The sequence below is a fragment of the Lampetra fluviatilis genome, chromosome 3, assembly GCF_964198595.1.
Source record: "Lampetra fluviatilis chromosome 3, kcLamFluv1.1, whole genome shotgun sequence".
NCBI lineage: Eukaryota > Metazoa > Chordata > Hyperoartia > Petromyzontiformes > Petromyzontidae > Lampetra > Lampetra fluviatilis.
Genome location: NC_136277.1, coordinates 33,283,540 through 33,299,741, shown reverse-complemented (window position 1 = coordinate 33,299,741; position 16,202 = coordinate 33,283,540). Strand labels below are relative to the sequence as shown.

The 16,202-nt window shown below is 58.2% G+C and overlaps 1 long non-coding RNA gene across 1 annotated transcript in view; it reads right to left on the bottom strand.

Annotated features, from left to right (window-relative positions):
* Positions 1–4,816: 4,816 nt before the first annotated feature.
* The window catches only part of LOC144949853 (uncharacterized), a 45,623-nt gene continuing 34,237 nt past the window's right edge, over positions 4,817–16,202 (bottom strand). Inside the window, exons 3-4 of the long non-coding RNA XR_013640313.1 lie at positions 5,968–6,130; positions 4,817–4,828 (exon numbers count right to left, since the gene is read on the bottom strand). This is a non-coding gene — a long non-coding RNA (uncharacterized LOC144949853). The remainder of the gene's footprint in view (positions 4,829–5,967; positions 6,131–16,202) is intronic.

Genomic DNA, 16,202 nt, shown 5'->3' with positions numbered 1-16,202 from the left:
GAGATCATTCGTTGGGGAAGATGAGAAACGTTGCCGCACGACACAAAGAGGAGGAGGAGGAGCAGACAGGCGGCCCAGGTACAGGGCTCACAGCGCTGACTTATCATCATCCCTAATCTTCAGATTAGACCACCCGAGTCAGCCACGGGTGACTCAAAAAAATGTTATGGAAATGTCATCTCGGGGAAGGCTTCCCAAAGGTAGGGGGTGGGGTGGTGGGGGTGGGGGGAGGGGTTGGGGGGGTGGGGGTATTTGGGGGGGGGGGGTCTTCCTTTGCGAGGCACGTGAGCGCTAGGACGCACGTGGCAAGGAGCAGCAGGGAATCCACGCTGCCGCTGCTGATGCCGCTGCTGATGCTGCTGCTGCTATTACTACTGCTCTTGTTGCTGCTGCTGCTGCCTTGCTGCTGCTGCTGCTACTATCGCAGCAGTTGCTGCTATTGCTGTTGCTTCTGTGGCTGCTATTGTCGTTGCTGCTTCTGCAACTGCTCCTATTGCTACCGCTGCTACACACACGCACATTCATACACTATTGCCGCTGCTGCTGCTGCTGTTGCTACAGCTGTTGTTGCCGCTGCAGCTGGCGGACTCGGGTGAAAGTGAAAGGCAGAATTTGAGAGAGAGAGAGGGAGGGGGAGAGGAAAAAAAATCCTGCGGATGTGCAAGCGAATCAATAAGAGCCTTTAAAGAGCCACGGAAAAGGGCCCCCTCCCACCCCTCGTTTCTCTCTCTCTCCCTCTTTCTCCGGCTCGGCGCGGTGAAAGCATTTAATTTGCCCCCGTCCCTCCGGCTGGCGTGGAGTGTCTCCGTGCCAGATTAGTGCGCCTGTGCTGGATGAGCATTGGCCGGGAGCCAGGCGAGAGGCGCTGTCTCTGTTTGATGGCGCGGCGCTGAGCAAAAGGGCTCGCTGTTTGCTTCTCTCTCCCTCGCTCGCTCTTTCTTCTGTCTCTTCTGTCTCTCGCCCCCAGTCTCCCTCCTCCTCCTCCCCCACGACGAACAGCAGCCCCACTCGCTCACCCGCACGTCCCCACCCACTCGCTGCAATCACCCCTCGTGCCTCGCTTGACGACGACAGCCAAGCAGCTCCCGCCGCCCTCTGTGCAACGCGTGACCCGGCGAACCAGCCCTGCAGCAACAGCACAGCAACCACCACCACCACTACAACCACCACCACTACAACCACCACCACCACTACAACCACCACCACTACAACCACCACCACCACTACAACCACCACCACTACAACCACCACCTCCAGCAGCAGCATCACCAGCAGGACCACCAGCAACAGCAACAGCAACCACCACCACCACTACAATCACCACTACCTCCAGCAGCATCACCACCACCAGCAGCAGCAACAGCAACCACCACTACCACTACAACCACCACCAGCACCACCACCACCACCACTACAACCACCACCACCTCCAGCAGCAGCATCACCACCACCAGCAGCAGCAACAGCAACCACCACTACCACTACAACCACCACCAGCACCACCACCACCACTACAATCACCACTACCTCCAGCAGCATCACCACCACCAGCAGCAGCAACAGCAACCACCAGCAGCAACAGCAACCACCACCAGCACCACCACCACCACCACTACAACCACCACCACCTCCAGCAGCAGCATCACCAGCAGCAGGACCACCGGCGCACGAGCAACACCACCGCCACTACTACCACCACCACCTCGGCAGTAGCGTCAGCAGCAGCACCACCAGCAGCAGCAATAGCAACCACCACCACCACCACTACAACCACCACTACAACCACCACCACCTCCAGCAGCAGCACCACCAGCTACATCACCAAGCGTCAGCAGCAGTAGCACCACCAGTGACATCACCATCACCAAGCGTCATCAGCAGCAGTAACACCAGCAGTGACATCACCAAGTGGGTGGGTGAGGTGGGTGGGTGGGTGAGGTGGGTGAGGTGGGTGGGTGGGTGGGTGAGGGGGGTGGGTGAGGTGGGTGAGTTGGTGGGTGGGTGAGGTGGGTGAGGTGGGTGAGTGGGTGGGTGGGTGAGGTGGGTGGGTGGGTGGGTGAGGGGGGTGGGTGAGGTGGGTGAGTTGGTGGGTGGGTGAGGTGGGTGGGTGAGGTGGGTGAGGTGGGTGAGGTGGGTGGGTGAGATGGGTGGGTGAGTGGGTGAGGTGGGTGGGTGGGTGGGTGAGGGGGGTGGGTGGGTGGGTGAGGTGGGGGTTTGGAATTGAAGTGGAGAGGGGGGGAGGTGATGCGGGGGGTAGAGGAGTTGGGTGAGGAGGAGGGAGGGAGGGAACGTAGGCACAGAGGAGTATGGACCTCTGCCCTCTCTCTCACATTGAAGATGCATGCAGACAAAATCGCCTCCTTCACATCTCCGTGTCTCTGCGTAATAGCAAAACAAAAAATGCTAAAAGTACAGGGTGCTTAAAAAAATGTGAACACTTATAAGGGACTATCGTTTTTAATTGAAAAAGGAACGGGTAAATACACTGTGGTATAATCACAAATGCGTGCTAATAGCTTCAAAAAGTCAAAGAGTCTCCACTCGTTCGCCATCGTCGTCAACGCGTGGCCTGGAATCTTCTCCAGGTGGTCTCCAGGGCCCGGAGGCGGCACATTTCTCGTGGTGTTGTTGCAAATTCTCAGAAGTGCTAAAGCATTTTCTGAAACACCCAGTACTCTTCTGCACAGTCCATCGGCCGCGCATGACTCGGCAGTAAGATTTGCATTGAACTGCCCATATAGGAATCACGACTGTGATCTCTACATTGGGTCAAACTTAACATCTCTGAATGTTCGACGGTTTGTGCACCAGATCTTATTTATTCATGATGTACTTACAAAAAAATCCGCAGATTACCTGCTGGATCTCCTCTCTGTTTCAAAGAACACATTTGACCTAAAGTCTACACTCATTTACCAGCTTCATATTCCCTATTGCCGTACATATACTGGAGGAAGGGCCTTTGCTATTGATGCCCCCAGGGTCTGGAATGCTATTGCCAATAAATTGCAACTTGAGTCACTCAAAACTGCTCTAGAGGAGTTGTACACCCCTAGCTGCCATTGCAATTCAGTGGCCTAAAATAAAATGTTTGGCTCCGGATGATCGCTGCAAAGTATGACCTGTGTTTTGATTTAGTGTGCTGATCTTAAAGGTGCATTGAAAAATTATAATACTCCGATTGATGCTCCTGCTGTTGTGGAGTGACTCATGCAGCCAGCTATGGCTGCAGGGTTTTGGTAGTACAAGTTGTTTGTCGTTTATTGTGAAAATTCCGTCACAGTTCCTATGATCACTGTTTCATTGCTTTATTTTGGTGATTTCGAAAAGTTTTTTGGTTTGGCCATGTTTGTTTGTTGTAGTACGGAGTAAGACTGATGGCCTTAATCTAAGTTGTCTTGTGGTTGTTGTTTGACTTGCATCCCACTGGGATATTTGCACACAGCGTTGGTGTACGGTGGTTTTTCTGCAATATTGTGCTGTCTTTTCTTGGATTTTCTGTTTGCACTTAGTCACATATTCACTTTAAGATGTTTTCTTGTTCATGTTTTTGTTTTTTGTTTGTTGCGGTTGCACCCGATTCAAGAGCCGAATGGCTCACAGGGCTATACCTAATAAATTAACTTGAACTTGATGAAACGTCTTTCCGTGGGTGTACACATTTCAGCGGCATCGATTCAATGCAAGCCAACTCTGGACCGGGTTTGGACACGCGCTCATCCACATATCAGCAGAGTCAGGATTAAGAATGAAAGCTCGGGAAACATGAAGCGGAACTCGAGTGACGTTTGTTTACAGACGACGAGAAAGGGAGGGAGGAGGAGGATGTGTGCGTGGGGGGGACTAGCGTGGCCGTACGTACGTGTGCGTGTGTGTTGAATTTATTTCAGCGCCGTACGTAGCCAACCGCGCGAATCGGAGGTGCGGGCGAAATGCAACAAACTAAGCCCCAAAAGCAGTTCTACAGAAACGAGTTTGTCAATCTGGACGATTCAAAAGTGCCCAGCCCCAGTGGCTTCCTGATATCGGAAGGAAGAGCGTTCCGGACGGCCCGCGTCGTGAAGGTTCAGGCGGTGGCCACCGTCTTTGTTCGATGGCTGAGCCAAAAAGCCGCCGCTGCTGCTGCCCCCGCTGCTGCCGCTGCCGCTGCTGCCCCTGCCGCTGCTGCTGCCGCTGCTGCTGCCGCTGCCGCTGCCGCTGCTGCCGCTGCCGCTGCTGCTGCTGCCGCTGCTGCCAGGGTGACGGACGGAGTGCGCGCGATGATGGTGGTGGTTTACGCTCCGTGGTTACCAAACCACGGACGCGGTGCTGAGTCCTGGTGGTGACCCCGAGGTTCGCGTGGCCACGGGCAGCGAAAGGGGCCGAAACCACAGCCGGCTCGACTCACCCCGGGGGGGAGGCAAGGCGACTAATCAGCTGATAACCATCGGGCTCATTCTGGCGCTCGTGCGGCTACTTGCAGGTGCAGAGGCGGCGTGGCTGGCGAGCGGCTGAGGAAGTAAGAGAGCGGGCGAGGGGGCTGGACGATGATGGGGCCAGAAAGAGAGACGGGGAGAGAGATAGAGAGAGACTTTTTGAAGAGATATAGAGATTTGACTGTTAAACAACTGTTATTGCCGCCAGCAGCAAAAGCACTGGAGAAGATTTCGATATGAAATACACAAAGTCACCAGCAAACAAATAAAAAAAACGCTACAAATCCACGCGCTGCGGCGCTAAATGCAGCGCGCACAACACGAAAGAAAAGTCACGTGGTGGTGGTGGTCATCGCGCACGCCACGGTGACGAGCGAGCGCTTCAGAAGGTGGACACGAGGGTGCTGTCCACGCTGAGAGAGACGGTGGAGAGAGGGTGATAGAGAGAGATAGATAAATGTTATAACCGAAATGAGGCCTGGGCAAGAAGTGATGCTCTCCTTTGTGCTGCTTTTTGGTTCTCGGGTTCAAAGCGAAATGGTTGACAAACATTGATTTTACACGAGAATGCTGAGTGGTTTTTTGTTTGTTACAATTATCAAGATGCTTACAAGATATTTTAATACTTGAGTGTTAGAGTATGGTGTAATCATACTTTAATAGGAGTGCAGTCATGTCTAATGCAATGCAAACGATTATTTAAAACATCGTAATGTATCCATCAACAAGGCGTCAACCACGTATTTTTATCTGCACGCAGACATCACATCAGCCACACGGTTTCCTTCTGGGAGTGTGCATAATGTCAGTCTCTCACACGCACACGCACACAACCACCCTCCGTATAGCCTTTAACAAACTGTTGGGACAATATATAGGACAATATATAGGTGAGCACCTATAAAGGCCGGCACGGCACACGAGGGGGTGGGTGGCCAACACCACGCCCGGCCTCCTTTGTCTCCCCAGTGGCGATGTTTACACATCGCACCAGGTACTAATTTTTGAGGATGAGTCGACCTAGGGGAGGCCCAGGACCGGTTCATATAATCGTCACTGGGTGTTGGCCGTGAGCGGGAATCGAACCCGGGTCGCCAGGTTCGTCGCACAGTGCGCTAACCGCTACACTACCGCTCCCCCCCACACACAGAGTCTCACACACAGTCTCACACACAGTCTCACACACAGTCTCACACACAGTCTCACACACACACACAGTCTCACACATACACAGTCTCACACACACACAGTCTCACACAGTCTTTCACATACACAGTCTCACACACAGACTCACACACACACAGTCTCACACACACAGTCTCTCACACACACACACAGTCTCACACACACACACACAGTCTCACACAGTCTCACACACACACACACACAGTCTCACACAGTCTCACACACACACAGAGTCTCACACACACACAGTCACACACACACACAGTCTCACACACAGTCTCACACACACACAGTCTCACACAGTCTCACACACACACAGAGTCTCATACACACACACAGTCTCACACACACACAGAGTCTTACTCACACAGGGACGCGTGTTTCTCTGCGGCCCGCCGTTGCCAAATCCGTCGCCGTTTCTTGGCAGCGCAGAGGTGGCGGCCCAGAGGCCGAGAGGCCCTGGCGGAGTGGGGGCATTGGAACCGCCTCGCTCGACACTCCTCCGTGTCCTCCCCCACGACTCCAAATCACTATTGCATACACGCAAGTGGAAACGTTTACAACCGAAGGGATGTGTATCCTCAATGCAGCCGGGGCCATTGGCCCTGCCTGACTCTCACCCCCACCACACCCCCCCTCCTTTTTTTTTGGGGGGGGGGAGTGTGGTGAGGGGTGTGGGGGGTGATAGTGTGGGAGCGTGGGGGGGGGGAGTGTGGGGGTGTGGGGGGGGGGGTGAGAGTGTGGGGGTGTGGGGGGGGTGAGAGTGTGGGGGTGTGGGGGGTGAGAGTGTGGGGGTGTGGGGGTGTGGGGGGGGGGTGAGAGTGTGGGGGTGTGGGGGGGGGAGTGTGGGGGTGTGGGGGGGGGTGAGAGTGTGGGGGTGTGGGGGGGGGGGGAGTGTGGGGGGGGGTGAGAGTGTGGGGGTGTGGGGGGGTGAGAGTGTGGGGGTGTGGGGGGTGAGAGTGTGGGGTGTGGGGGGGGTGTGGGGGGGGGTGTGGGGGGTGAGAGTGTGGGGGGGTGAGAGTGTGAGGGGGTGGGGGTGTGGGGGGGTGGTGTGGGGGGGGGGGTGAGAGTGTGGGGGGTGTGGGGGGTATGGGGGTGTGGGGGGGTGGGGGGGGGTGAGAGTGTGGGGGTGTGGGGGGGAGGGAGAGAGCGTGGTGAGGGGTGTGGGGGGGTGAGAGAGTGTGGGGGTGTGGGGGGTGTGGGGGTGTGTGGGGGGTGAGAGTGTGGGGGTGTTTGGGGGGGGGGGGGTGAGAGTGTGGTGAGGGGTGTGGGGGGTGAGAGAGTGGGGGGTGGGGGTGAGTGTGGGGGTGTGGGGGGTGAGAGTGTGGGTGTGGGGGGGGTGAGAGTGTGGTGAGGGGTGTGGGGGGGTGAGAGAGTGGGGGTGTTTGGGGGTGTTTGGGGGTAGGGAATTCTCGCACCAACTCATTTGAGCCGCCGAACATAAACAGGGCGCCCAGAATCCCTGGAAATGTTTTTGAGATGTTTAGCTTTGTGTATAAGAGAGAGATGGGGGTGGGGGGTGGAGTGATGTTTAAGTTTACAACGTCACGTGGCCCGTGAAGTGTTGCATCAAGAAGGGAGCCGTGCTGGCGGTCCGTACCAAGAACCACCTCGAGGCACGGCTCGGGTCTGGCTTGCTAAAGGGCAGTGGAAACGCAGAATTGGCTCACCGAACCGGACCCCGCACCGAGAGGCTCACCTCCGCTGTGTGTCTCATTGGGTGGTCAGCTCTTGGGAGAGGAGGGAGGGCGAGGAGGAGGAGGAGCGCTGTGTAGTGGAGCTGAATGCGGTGAGACGGGGAGGGATGCAGGGGGAGTGGAAGAAGGGAGACACGGAGGGAGACACGGAGGGAGGCAGTGGTCTCATTATTTGTTTTGTAGAACTTCCAAAGCTACCCCCCCCTCCACTTGGTCGTGCTGTGGCTGGGCTGGACGATGGGTGGAGTAGCGGATAAAGGAACCCGATCCGTCTTTGTCTCCTGAATGTTCACGCACAGATTCCCCATTTAGCCGTTGTTAACGTTTTGATGGCAGAGGGGGGGGCCGGAGGGGGGGGGGGCGCTGTTTGCGAGCCCCTCTACCAGACCGGGCATCTCAATCTGCAGAACGTCCACGTGGTGATTGAAGCTGGTACTAATTTCAGCCAGAGCCGACCTAGGCGTTTATGTATGTACTGTACCGTACTGTACCGTACCTTGAACTTCATTCGCACCGCACGTAGAGCCAACCGCGCTCATCGGAGGAGCGGTTGTTTTGTACGCGACTGCGGGGAATCGAACCTATACAGCCGAGGTTGTGGTGCAAACTGTCCTGGCCCTCTCTCCTGGGTTGACTCAGCCTTAAAATTCCTACCAGCGGCCAAGGCGACCGTGCGTGGTGCAGACCACACCACCCACCTCCTTGCACAGTGAGCCAGACCGACCTTAACAGGCGCTCGCTAACATCACCGCCTTCAAAGGCTCGAAGGGGCACACCGGGACAGCTGTCCTGGTGGGCGAGGGCGTGCGTGTGGCACTTGCTGGGTCACGTAGCCCACATGCCCAGCCACCGCATGCCTGAACAGCTTTTGTTCGGCCGGATCGAGGGGGCTAAACGGGCGCGGCACGGGCTGGAGAAGAGATGGAGTGATGTGGTACAGGAGGACGTGGAGCTGAGTGGACTTGCCGATGACTGGTACCAGCGGTGTCAAGATCAGTCCCTGTGGAGGAGGCTCGTGAAGGATGCTGCTACTGGGCAGTTGGAGGCAGTCGCCCTCCAGCAACAACGGAGGGGGAGGAACGACGCTCACAACAAAGAGCGGAGCGCCGGGTGGCTAAACTACAGTAAGTCGGCACAGTAGGGGGCACAGGTGGTGCATCGGCCACTCATCTCAGTCAGTCGACCCGTGGTACCTGGGTCTGCCCCGTAACCTCCTGCCAGCGGGCGTTCGACACTTCACGTGGCCTCAACGTGCACCCAGCCTGGCACAAGCGCCGTGGTGACGTAGTCGCCACTTAGTGGATAATGGCGGCTGTTTGTTGTTGTTGTTGTTGTGCCACTTGCCCCGAGAGTCTGTTAAGGCTACACGGGGATCTTTGTCTTTGTTGGGGAGGGGAAGTGCAGCGGTTAGCGCTGCGCGACAAACCCGCGACCCGGTTTCGATTCCCGCTTCACGGCCACCAACATCGGTGACGATTTATCTGAACCGGTCCATGGCCCTCCGCCAGGTCGACTCAGCCTCAAATGAGTACCGAGTGTCCGACGTGTAGGCGCAGCCACGCGGGAGACAAAGGCGGCCGCGCGTGGTGCTGGCGGCCAGATCACCCACTCGTGTGCCGTGCCGGCCTTCACAAGCGCTGCTCGCTAACAGGACTTGCCCCGACAATCTGTTAAGGCCACGCGGGGGATCTTTGTCTTTGCTAGCACGTGGGCCCCCACCCCCGCGTTTCAACGGCGGTGTGCGCTATGGGGAGGGGGAGTGGAGGTGCCGGGGTTAGAAATCCAATGAGAGCCACCCGCCCTATCTCACCCCAACACCAAACACTCGAACCTCAGATGCCTTCGAACACTGGGGGGTGGGCGACTGAGCAGCCCGGCTTGCAGCCAGAAGTACCTTCCCGCCGCTGCAAGACGCAGCATTCATGTTGTGCAGGGCTTTCTAACTGAAGGTGGTGTTGGTGCATCATTAGCTCCGCGTGTGTGTGCGTTGTCTGTCCCTAACGGGAGGGGAGAGATGTTCCAATATACTGGACATCCATGACGACTGGACATCTGTGAAAAGAGCTTCATCGCTAATCGGATTCCTCGAGCGGATATAAATATTCCGATAATTACGCATTAGGATGAAGCTGTCTTGGTATTCGGGCTGCACTCGACTCGAAATAGCAGAGGGGTCGGCCAAAGTTTGGAAACCCCAAAGCAGGACGAGGGGGTCTGCTAACTACTTTTTGTCGGCCTACTACCAACAACAACAACATTGTTTGACTACCGCATTGTTTGCGAATTATGCAAACCGCGTTTTGGCCCGACAGGGACTCTTCCGTGCTGCTAATTAAGACGACCGTGTGCTATGCGTCGCCACTCAATCTCTCACATTTGTAAATGTTGTTTTAATTATCGCTATTATTATACTTGTTTCATTTAGGCGTTCACTGGCGAGAGCTCGCAACGACTTAGTCAGTTTCCAGCGAGTCCAACCCGCTTCAGTCGAGACAGAGGACGGAGAGAAAGAGGCAGTGGCACGATGGGAACCACAGCCGATGAACACGGTCGGCTACGTACGGCGCGAAAGAAGTTCAGCACACAGTACACCTATGGGGATGTCGCAATTAAATCAGCTCAATATCCACACCCGCAGGCGCTGAATCTGTTGCTGCATCACAGGGGGGAGGCCTCCGTCCAGCAGTGGATAGATCAGGGCCGACGACGATGGGAATCGACTCGACCTCGTGTGCAATGTTTGTTGAACTTCCTTCGCACCGTACGTAGCCGGCTACCCTCGCAGCACCGACGCGGCAAGCTCTGCCGTGACCGGGCCCGCAGTTGCAGCGCGGCAGCACGGGAAACCCGCTTCGATGGGCGCACTTGCAGCATAATGTTCGGATGCCTTCACAGCTGCTCCCAGCCTTACTCTTGAATTACCACCGCCTGCAGAGCCCTTAGCCTCAACCCCGTTCCATCTCCTCCCCTCCCCCTCCCTGCCCCATCTCTCTCCCCCATCTCGCCTCCTCCTCCTCTTCCATCCTGCCCTCTCCCGCCGTTGTGGCTCTCCCCTTCTCACCACCCCCACCCCCAACACCCCCAACTCTCTCCCCTGCCTAAGAAAGCGGTGGAGCAGGATGGGGGTAGTGGAGAGGAGTGGTGGTGGGGAGGGGGGGCTGCTACCGCTGCCTCCCCAGTCCGTGAGAAATCTGATCCGCGGTTGTTTCTGTTGGGGAAATAAACCAGAGACCCGCGAGTCGGTGCTACTCAGCGCGTGCGTGTGTGTGTCACTGTGCGGGTCTGTTGTCCGTGTGTGAGTGTCAGTGGGGGGGAGCGGTGGCGCAGTGGTTAACGCGCCGCGCTACAAAGCCAACGACCACCAACGCCGATTATCATGGGCCCTCCCCTAGGCCGACTCAGCCGAAAATTAGTATAGTACCTGGGGCGGTGTGTGTTGGGGAAATAAATCATCGCCACGAGGAAGACAAAGGCGGCCGGGCGTGGTGGTGGCCACCCACCCCCTCGTGCGCCAAACTCGCCTTCATAGGTGCTCGCTAACAGCACTTTGCCCCAACAGGAGGGGGTGAGTGGCGAGCACTACGCCCGGCCGCCTTTGTCTTCCCAGTGGTGATATTTACGCATCGCACCAGGTACTTATTTGAGGCTGAGTCGACATAGGGGAGGCCCAGGGCCGGTTCAAAAAATCATCACTGGTGTTGGCCGTGAGCGGGAATCGAACTTGTGCGGCCGGGTTCGTAGCATAGCGCGCTAACCACTACAACTACCGCTCCCCACAAAGACACACACACACAAAGACAAAGATCCCCCGTATAGCCTTAACGGACTGTAGGGGCAAGTGCTGTTAGTGAGCACCTATGAAGGCCGGAACGGTACACGAGGGGGTGGGTGGCCAGCACCACGCCCGACCGCCTTTGTCTCCCCAGTGGCGATGTTTACACACTACACCAGGTACTCATTTCAGGCTGAGTCGACCTAGGGGAGGCCCAGGACCGGTTCAGATAATCGTAACTGGTGTTGGCCGTGAGCGGGAATCGAACTCGGGTCGCCGGGTTAGTAGCATAGCGCGCTAACCGCTACACTACCGCTCCCCACAAAGACACACACACGTACACACACACACGTACACACACACACACATACGTACACACACACACACACGTACACACACACACACACACGCACACACGTGCACACACACACACACGTACACACTGCACACACGTAAACACTGCACACACGTACACACACACACGTACACACACACACGTACACACACACACGTACACACACTGGACAGACACGTGCGCGCCATGTAATTACACAGCAGCAGTGTTATGCTCTACTCGGTAAAGAGCGCGCGTATTTGTCAGTGGAAATGCCACGGAGGAGACAAAATAAATAAATAAATCATGCGTGCACTCGTTTGGCATTCATGGAGCAGCATTGCCCCGTGAGGGCGGAGGGGGCGGGAGGATGTTGAGTGGGGGAGGGAGGGAGAGGAAAAGCAACGCTTGGGGAGTGAGGTGGTTGGCGGTAGGGGTGGTTGGTGGTAGGGGTGGTTGGCGGTAGGGGTGGTTGGTGGTAGGGGTGGTAGGGGTGGTTGGTGGTAGGGGTGGTTGGTGGTAGGGGTGGTTGGCGGTAGGGGTGGTTGGTGGTAGGGGTGGTTGGTGGTAGGGGTGGTAGGGGTGGTTGGCGGTAGGGGTGGTTGGTGGTAGGGGTGGTAGGGGTGGTTGGTGGTAGGGGTGGTTGGTGGTAGGGGTGGTTGGCGGTAGGGGTGGTTGGTGGTAGGGGTGGTAGGGGTGGTTGGCGGTAGGGGTGGTTGGTGGTAGGGGTGGTTGGCGGTAGGGGTGGTTGGTGGTAGGGGTGGTTGGTGGTAGGGGTGGTAGGGGTGGTTGGCGGTAGGGGTGGTTGGTGGTAGGGGTGGTTGGTGGTAGGGGTGGTTGGCGGTAGGGGTGGTTGGTGGTAGGGGTGGTAGGGGTGGTTGGTGGTAGGGGTGGTTGGTGGTAGGGGTGGTTGGCGGTAGGGGTGGTTGGTGGTAGGGGTGGTTGGTGGTAGGGGTGGTAGGGGTGGTTGGCGGTAGGGGTGGTTGGTGTTAGGGGTGGTAGGGGTGGTTGGTGGTAGGGGTGGTTGGTGGTAGGGGTGGTTGGCGGTAGGGGTGGTTGGTGGTAGGGGTGGTAGGGGTGGTTGGCGGTAGGGGTGGTTGGTGGTAGGGGTGGTTGGCGGTAGGGGTGGTTGGTGGTAGGGGTGGTTGGTGGTAGGGGTGGTAGGGGTGGTTGGCGGTAGGGGTGGTTGGTGGTAGGGGTGGTTGGTGGTAGGGGTGGTTGGCGGTAGGGGTGGTTGGTGGTAGGGGTGGTAGGGGTGGTTGGTGGTAGGGGTGGTTGGTGGTAGGGGTGGTTGGTGGTAGGGGTGGTAGGGGTGGTTGGCGGTAGGGGTGGTTGGTGTTAGGGGTGGTAGGGGTGGTTGGTGGTAGGGGTGGTTGGTGGTAGGGGTGGTTGGCGGTAGGGGTGGTTGGTGGTAGGGGTGGTAGGGGTGGTTGGCGGTAGGGGTGGTTGGTGGTAGGGGTGGTTGGCGGTAGGGGTGGTTGGTGGTAGGGGTGGTTGGTGGTAGGGGTGGTAGGGGTGGTTGGCGGTAGGGGTGGTTGGTGGTAGGGGTGGTTGGTGGTAGGGGTGGTTGGTGGTAGGGGTGGTAGGGGTGGTTGGCGGTAGGGGTGGTTGGTGGTAGGGGTGGTTGGCGGTAGGGGTGGTTGGTGGTAGGGGTGGTTGGCGGTAGGGGTGGTTGGTGGTAGGGGTGGTAGGGGTGGTTGGTGGTAGGGGTGGTTGGTGGTAGGGGTGGTAGGGGTGGTTGGTGGTAGGGGTGGTTGGTGGTAGAGGTGGTTGGTGGTAGGGGTGGTTGGTGGTAGGGGTGGTTGGCGGTAGGGGTGGTTGGTGGTAGGGGTGGTAGGGGTGGTTGGTGGTAGGGGTGGTTGGTGGTAGGGGTGGTTGGCGGTAGGGGTGGTTGGTGGTAGGGGTGGTTGGCGGTAGGGGTGGTTGGTGGTAGGGGTGGTAGGGGTGGTTGGTGGTAGGGGTGGTTGGTGGTAGGGGTGGTTGGTGGTAGGGGTGGTTGGCGGTTGGGGTGGTTGGTGGTTGGGGTGGTTGGTGGTTGGGGTGGTAGGGGTAGTTGGTGGTAGGGGTGGTAGGGGTAGTTGTTGGTAGGGGTAGTTGACGCTAGGGGTGGTTGGTGGTTGGGGTGGTTGGTGGTTGGGGTGGTTGGTGGTAGGGGTGGTTGGTGGTAGGGGTGGTAGGGGTAGTTGGTGGTAGGGGTGGTAGGGGTAGTTGGCGGTAGGGGTAGTTGGCGGTAGGGGTGGTTGGTGGTAGGGGTAGTTGGCGGTAGGGGTGGTTGGTGGTTGGGGTGGTTGGTGGTAGGGGTGGTTGGTGGTAGGGGTGGTTGGTGGTAGGGGTGGTAGGGGTAGTTGGTGGTAGGGGTGGTAGGGGTAGTTGGTGGTAGGGGTAGTTGGCGGTAGGGGTGGTTGGTGGTTGGGGTGGTTGGTGGTTGGGGTGGTTGGTGGTAGGGGTGGTTGGTGGTTGGGGTGGTTGGTGGTAGGGGTGGTAGGGGTAGTTGGTATTAGGGGTGGTTGGCGGTAGGGGTGGTTGGTGGTTGGGGTGGTTGGTGGTTGGGGTGGTTGGTGGTAGGGGGTGGTAGGGGTGGTTGTTGGTAGGGGTGGTTGGTGGTAGGGGTGGTAGGGGTGGTTGGTGGTAGGGGTGGTTGGTGGTAGGGGTGGTAGGGGTGGTTGGCGGTAGGGGTGGTTGGTGGTAGGGGTGGTTGGCGGTAGGGGTGGTTGGTGGTAGGGGTGGTTGGTGGTAGGGGTGGTAGGGGTGGTTGGCGGTAGGAGTGGTTGGTGGTAGGGGTGGTTGGTGGTAGGGGTGGTTGGTGGTAGGGGTGGTTGGTGGTAGGGGTGGTTGGCGGTAGGGGTGGTTGGTGGTAGGGGTGGTTGGCGGTAGGGGTGGTTGGTGGTAGGGGTGGTAGGGGTGGTTGGTGGTAGGGGTGGTTGGTGGTAGGGGTGGTAGGGGTGGTTGGTGGAAGGGGTGGTTGGTGGTAGGGGTGGTTGGCGGTAGGGGTGGTTGGTGGTAGGGGTGGTAGGGGTGGTTGGTGGTAGGGGTGGTTGGTGGTAGGGGTGGTTGGCGGTAGGGGTGGTTGGTGGTAGGGGTGGTTGGCGGTAGGGGTGGTTGGTGGTAGGGGTGGTAGGGGTGGTTGGTGGTAGGGGTGGTTGGTGGTAGGGGTGGTAGGGGTAGTTGGTGGTTGGGGTGGTAGGGGTAGTGGTAGTTGGCGGTAGGGGTGGTTGGTGGTTGGGGTGGTTGGTGGTTGGGGTGGTTGGTGGTAGGGGTGGTTGGTGGTAGGGGTGGTAGGGGTAGTTGGCGGTAGGGGTGGTTGGTGGTAGGGGTAGTTGGCGGTAGGGGTGGTTGGTGGTAGGGGTGGTAGGGGTAGTTGGTGGTAGGGGTAGTTGGCGGTAGGGGTGGTTGGTGGTTGGGGTGGTTGGTGGTTGGTGGTAGGGGTGGTTGGTGGTTGGGGTGGTTGGTGGTAGGGGTGGTAGGGGTAGTTGGTATTAGGGGTGGTTGGCGGTAGGGGTGGTTTGTGGTTGGGGTGGTTGGTGGTTGGAGTGGTTGGTGGTAGGGGTGGTAGGGGTGGTTGTTGGTAGGGGTGGTTGGTGGTAGGGGTGGTAGGGGTGGTTGGTGGTAGGGGTAGTTGGCGGTAGGGGTGGTTGGTGGTAGGGGTGGTTGGTGGTAGGGGTGGTTGGTGGTAGGGGTGGTTGGTGGTAGGGGTGGTAGGGGTGGTTGGTGGTAGGGGTAGTTGGCGGTAGGGGTGGTTGGCGGTTGGGGTGGTTGGTGGTAGGGGTGGTTGGCGGTTGGTGGTAGGGGTGGTTGGTGGTAGGGGTAGTTGGTGGTAGGGGTAGTTGGCGGTAGGGGTGGTTGGTGGTTGGGGTGGTTGGTGGTTGGTGGTAGGGGTGGTAGGGGTGGTTGGCGGTAGGGGTGGTTGGTGGTAGGGGTGGTTGGTGGTTGGGGTGGTTGGCGGTAGGGGTGGTTGGTGGTTGGGGTGGTTGGTGGTAGGGGTGGTAGGGGTGGTTGGCTGTTGGTGGTAGGGGTGGTTGGCGGTATGGGCGGTTGGCGGTAGGGGTGGTTGGCGGTAGGGGTGGTTGGTGGTAGGGGCGGTTGGTGGTATGGGTGGTTGGCGGTAGGGGTGGTTTGTGGTAGGGGTGGTTGGCGGTAGGGGCGGTTGGCGGTTGGGGTGGTTGGTGGTAGGGGTGGTAGGGGTGGTTGGTGGTAGGGGTGGTAGGGGTGGTTGGCGGTAGGGGTGGTTGGTGGTAGGTGCTGGCGATAGTGGCAGGAAGACGGAGGGAGGGATGGTGAGACGCTGAGAGGGATGTGATCGGGTGGACGGGGAGAGAGAGAGGTCGTGGCGATGGCTGGGAGATGGAGACGGAGAGGGGGGAGAGGTTGAGAGGGAGACTTCGCAAGGAGTTTATGGAGGGAGGGAGGCGGAGATTTGAGATGGGGAGGGGAGGCTGACAGGAACGGAGAAAGGGTGAGGAGGTAGCTGTGAGAGATGGAGGTGGGGAGAAGAGGAGAGGGGGTTGGTGGGAGGGGAGGGAGAGGGGGCTGAGTGGCTTGGATCATCCAGATAGATTCAAAGACAAAGATCCCCCCTATAGCCTTAACAGACTGTATGGGCAAGTGGTGTTAGCGAGCACCTATGAAGGCCGGCACGGTACACGAATTGGTGGGTGGCCAACACCACGCTCGGCCGCCTTTGCCTCCCCAGTGGCGATGTTTACAAACCGCACGATGTACTCAGTTGAGGTTGAGTCGACCTAGTGGAGGTCCAGGACCGGTTCAGGTAATCGTTATCGGTGGTCATCGTGAGCGGGAAT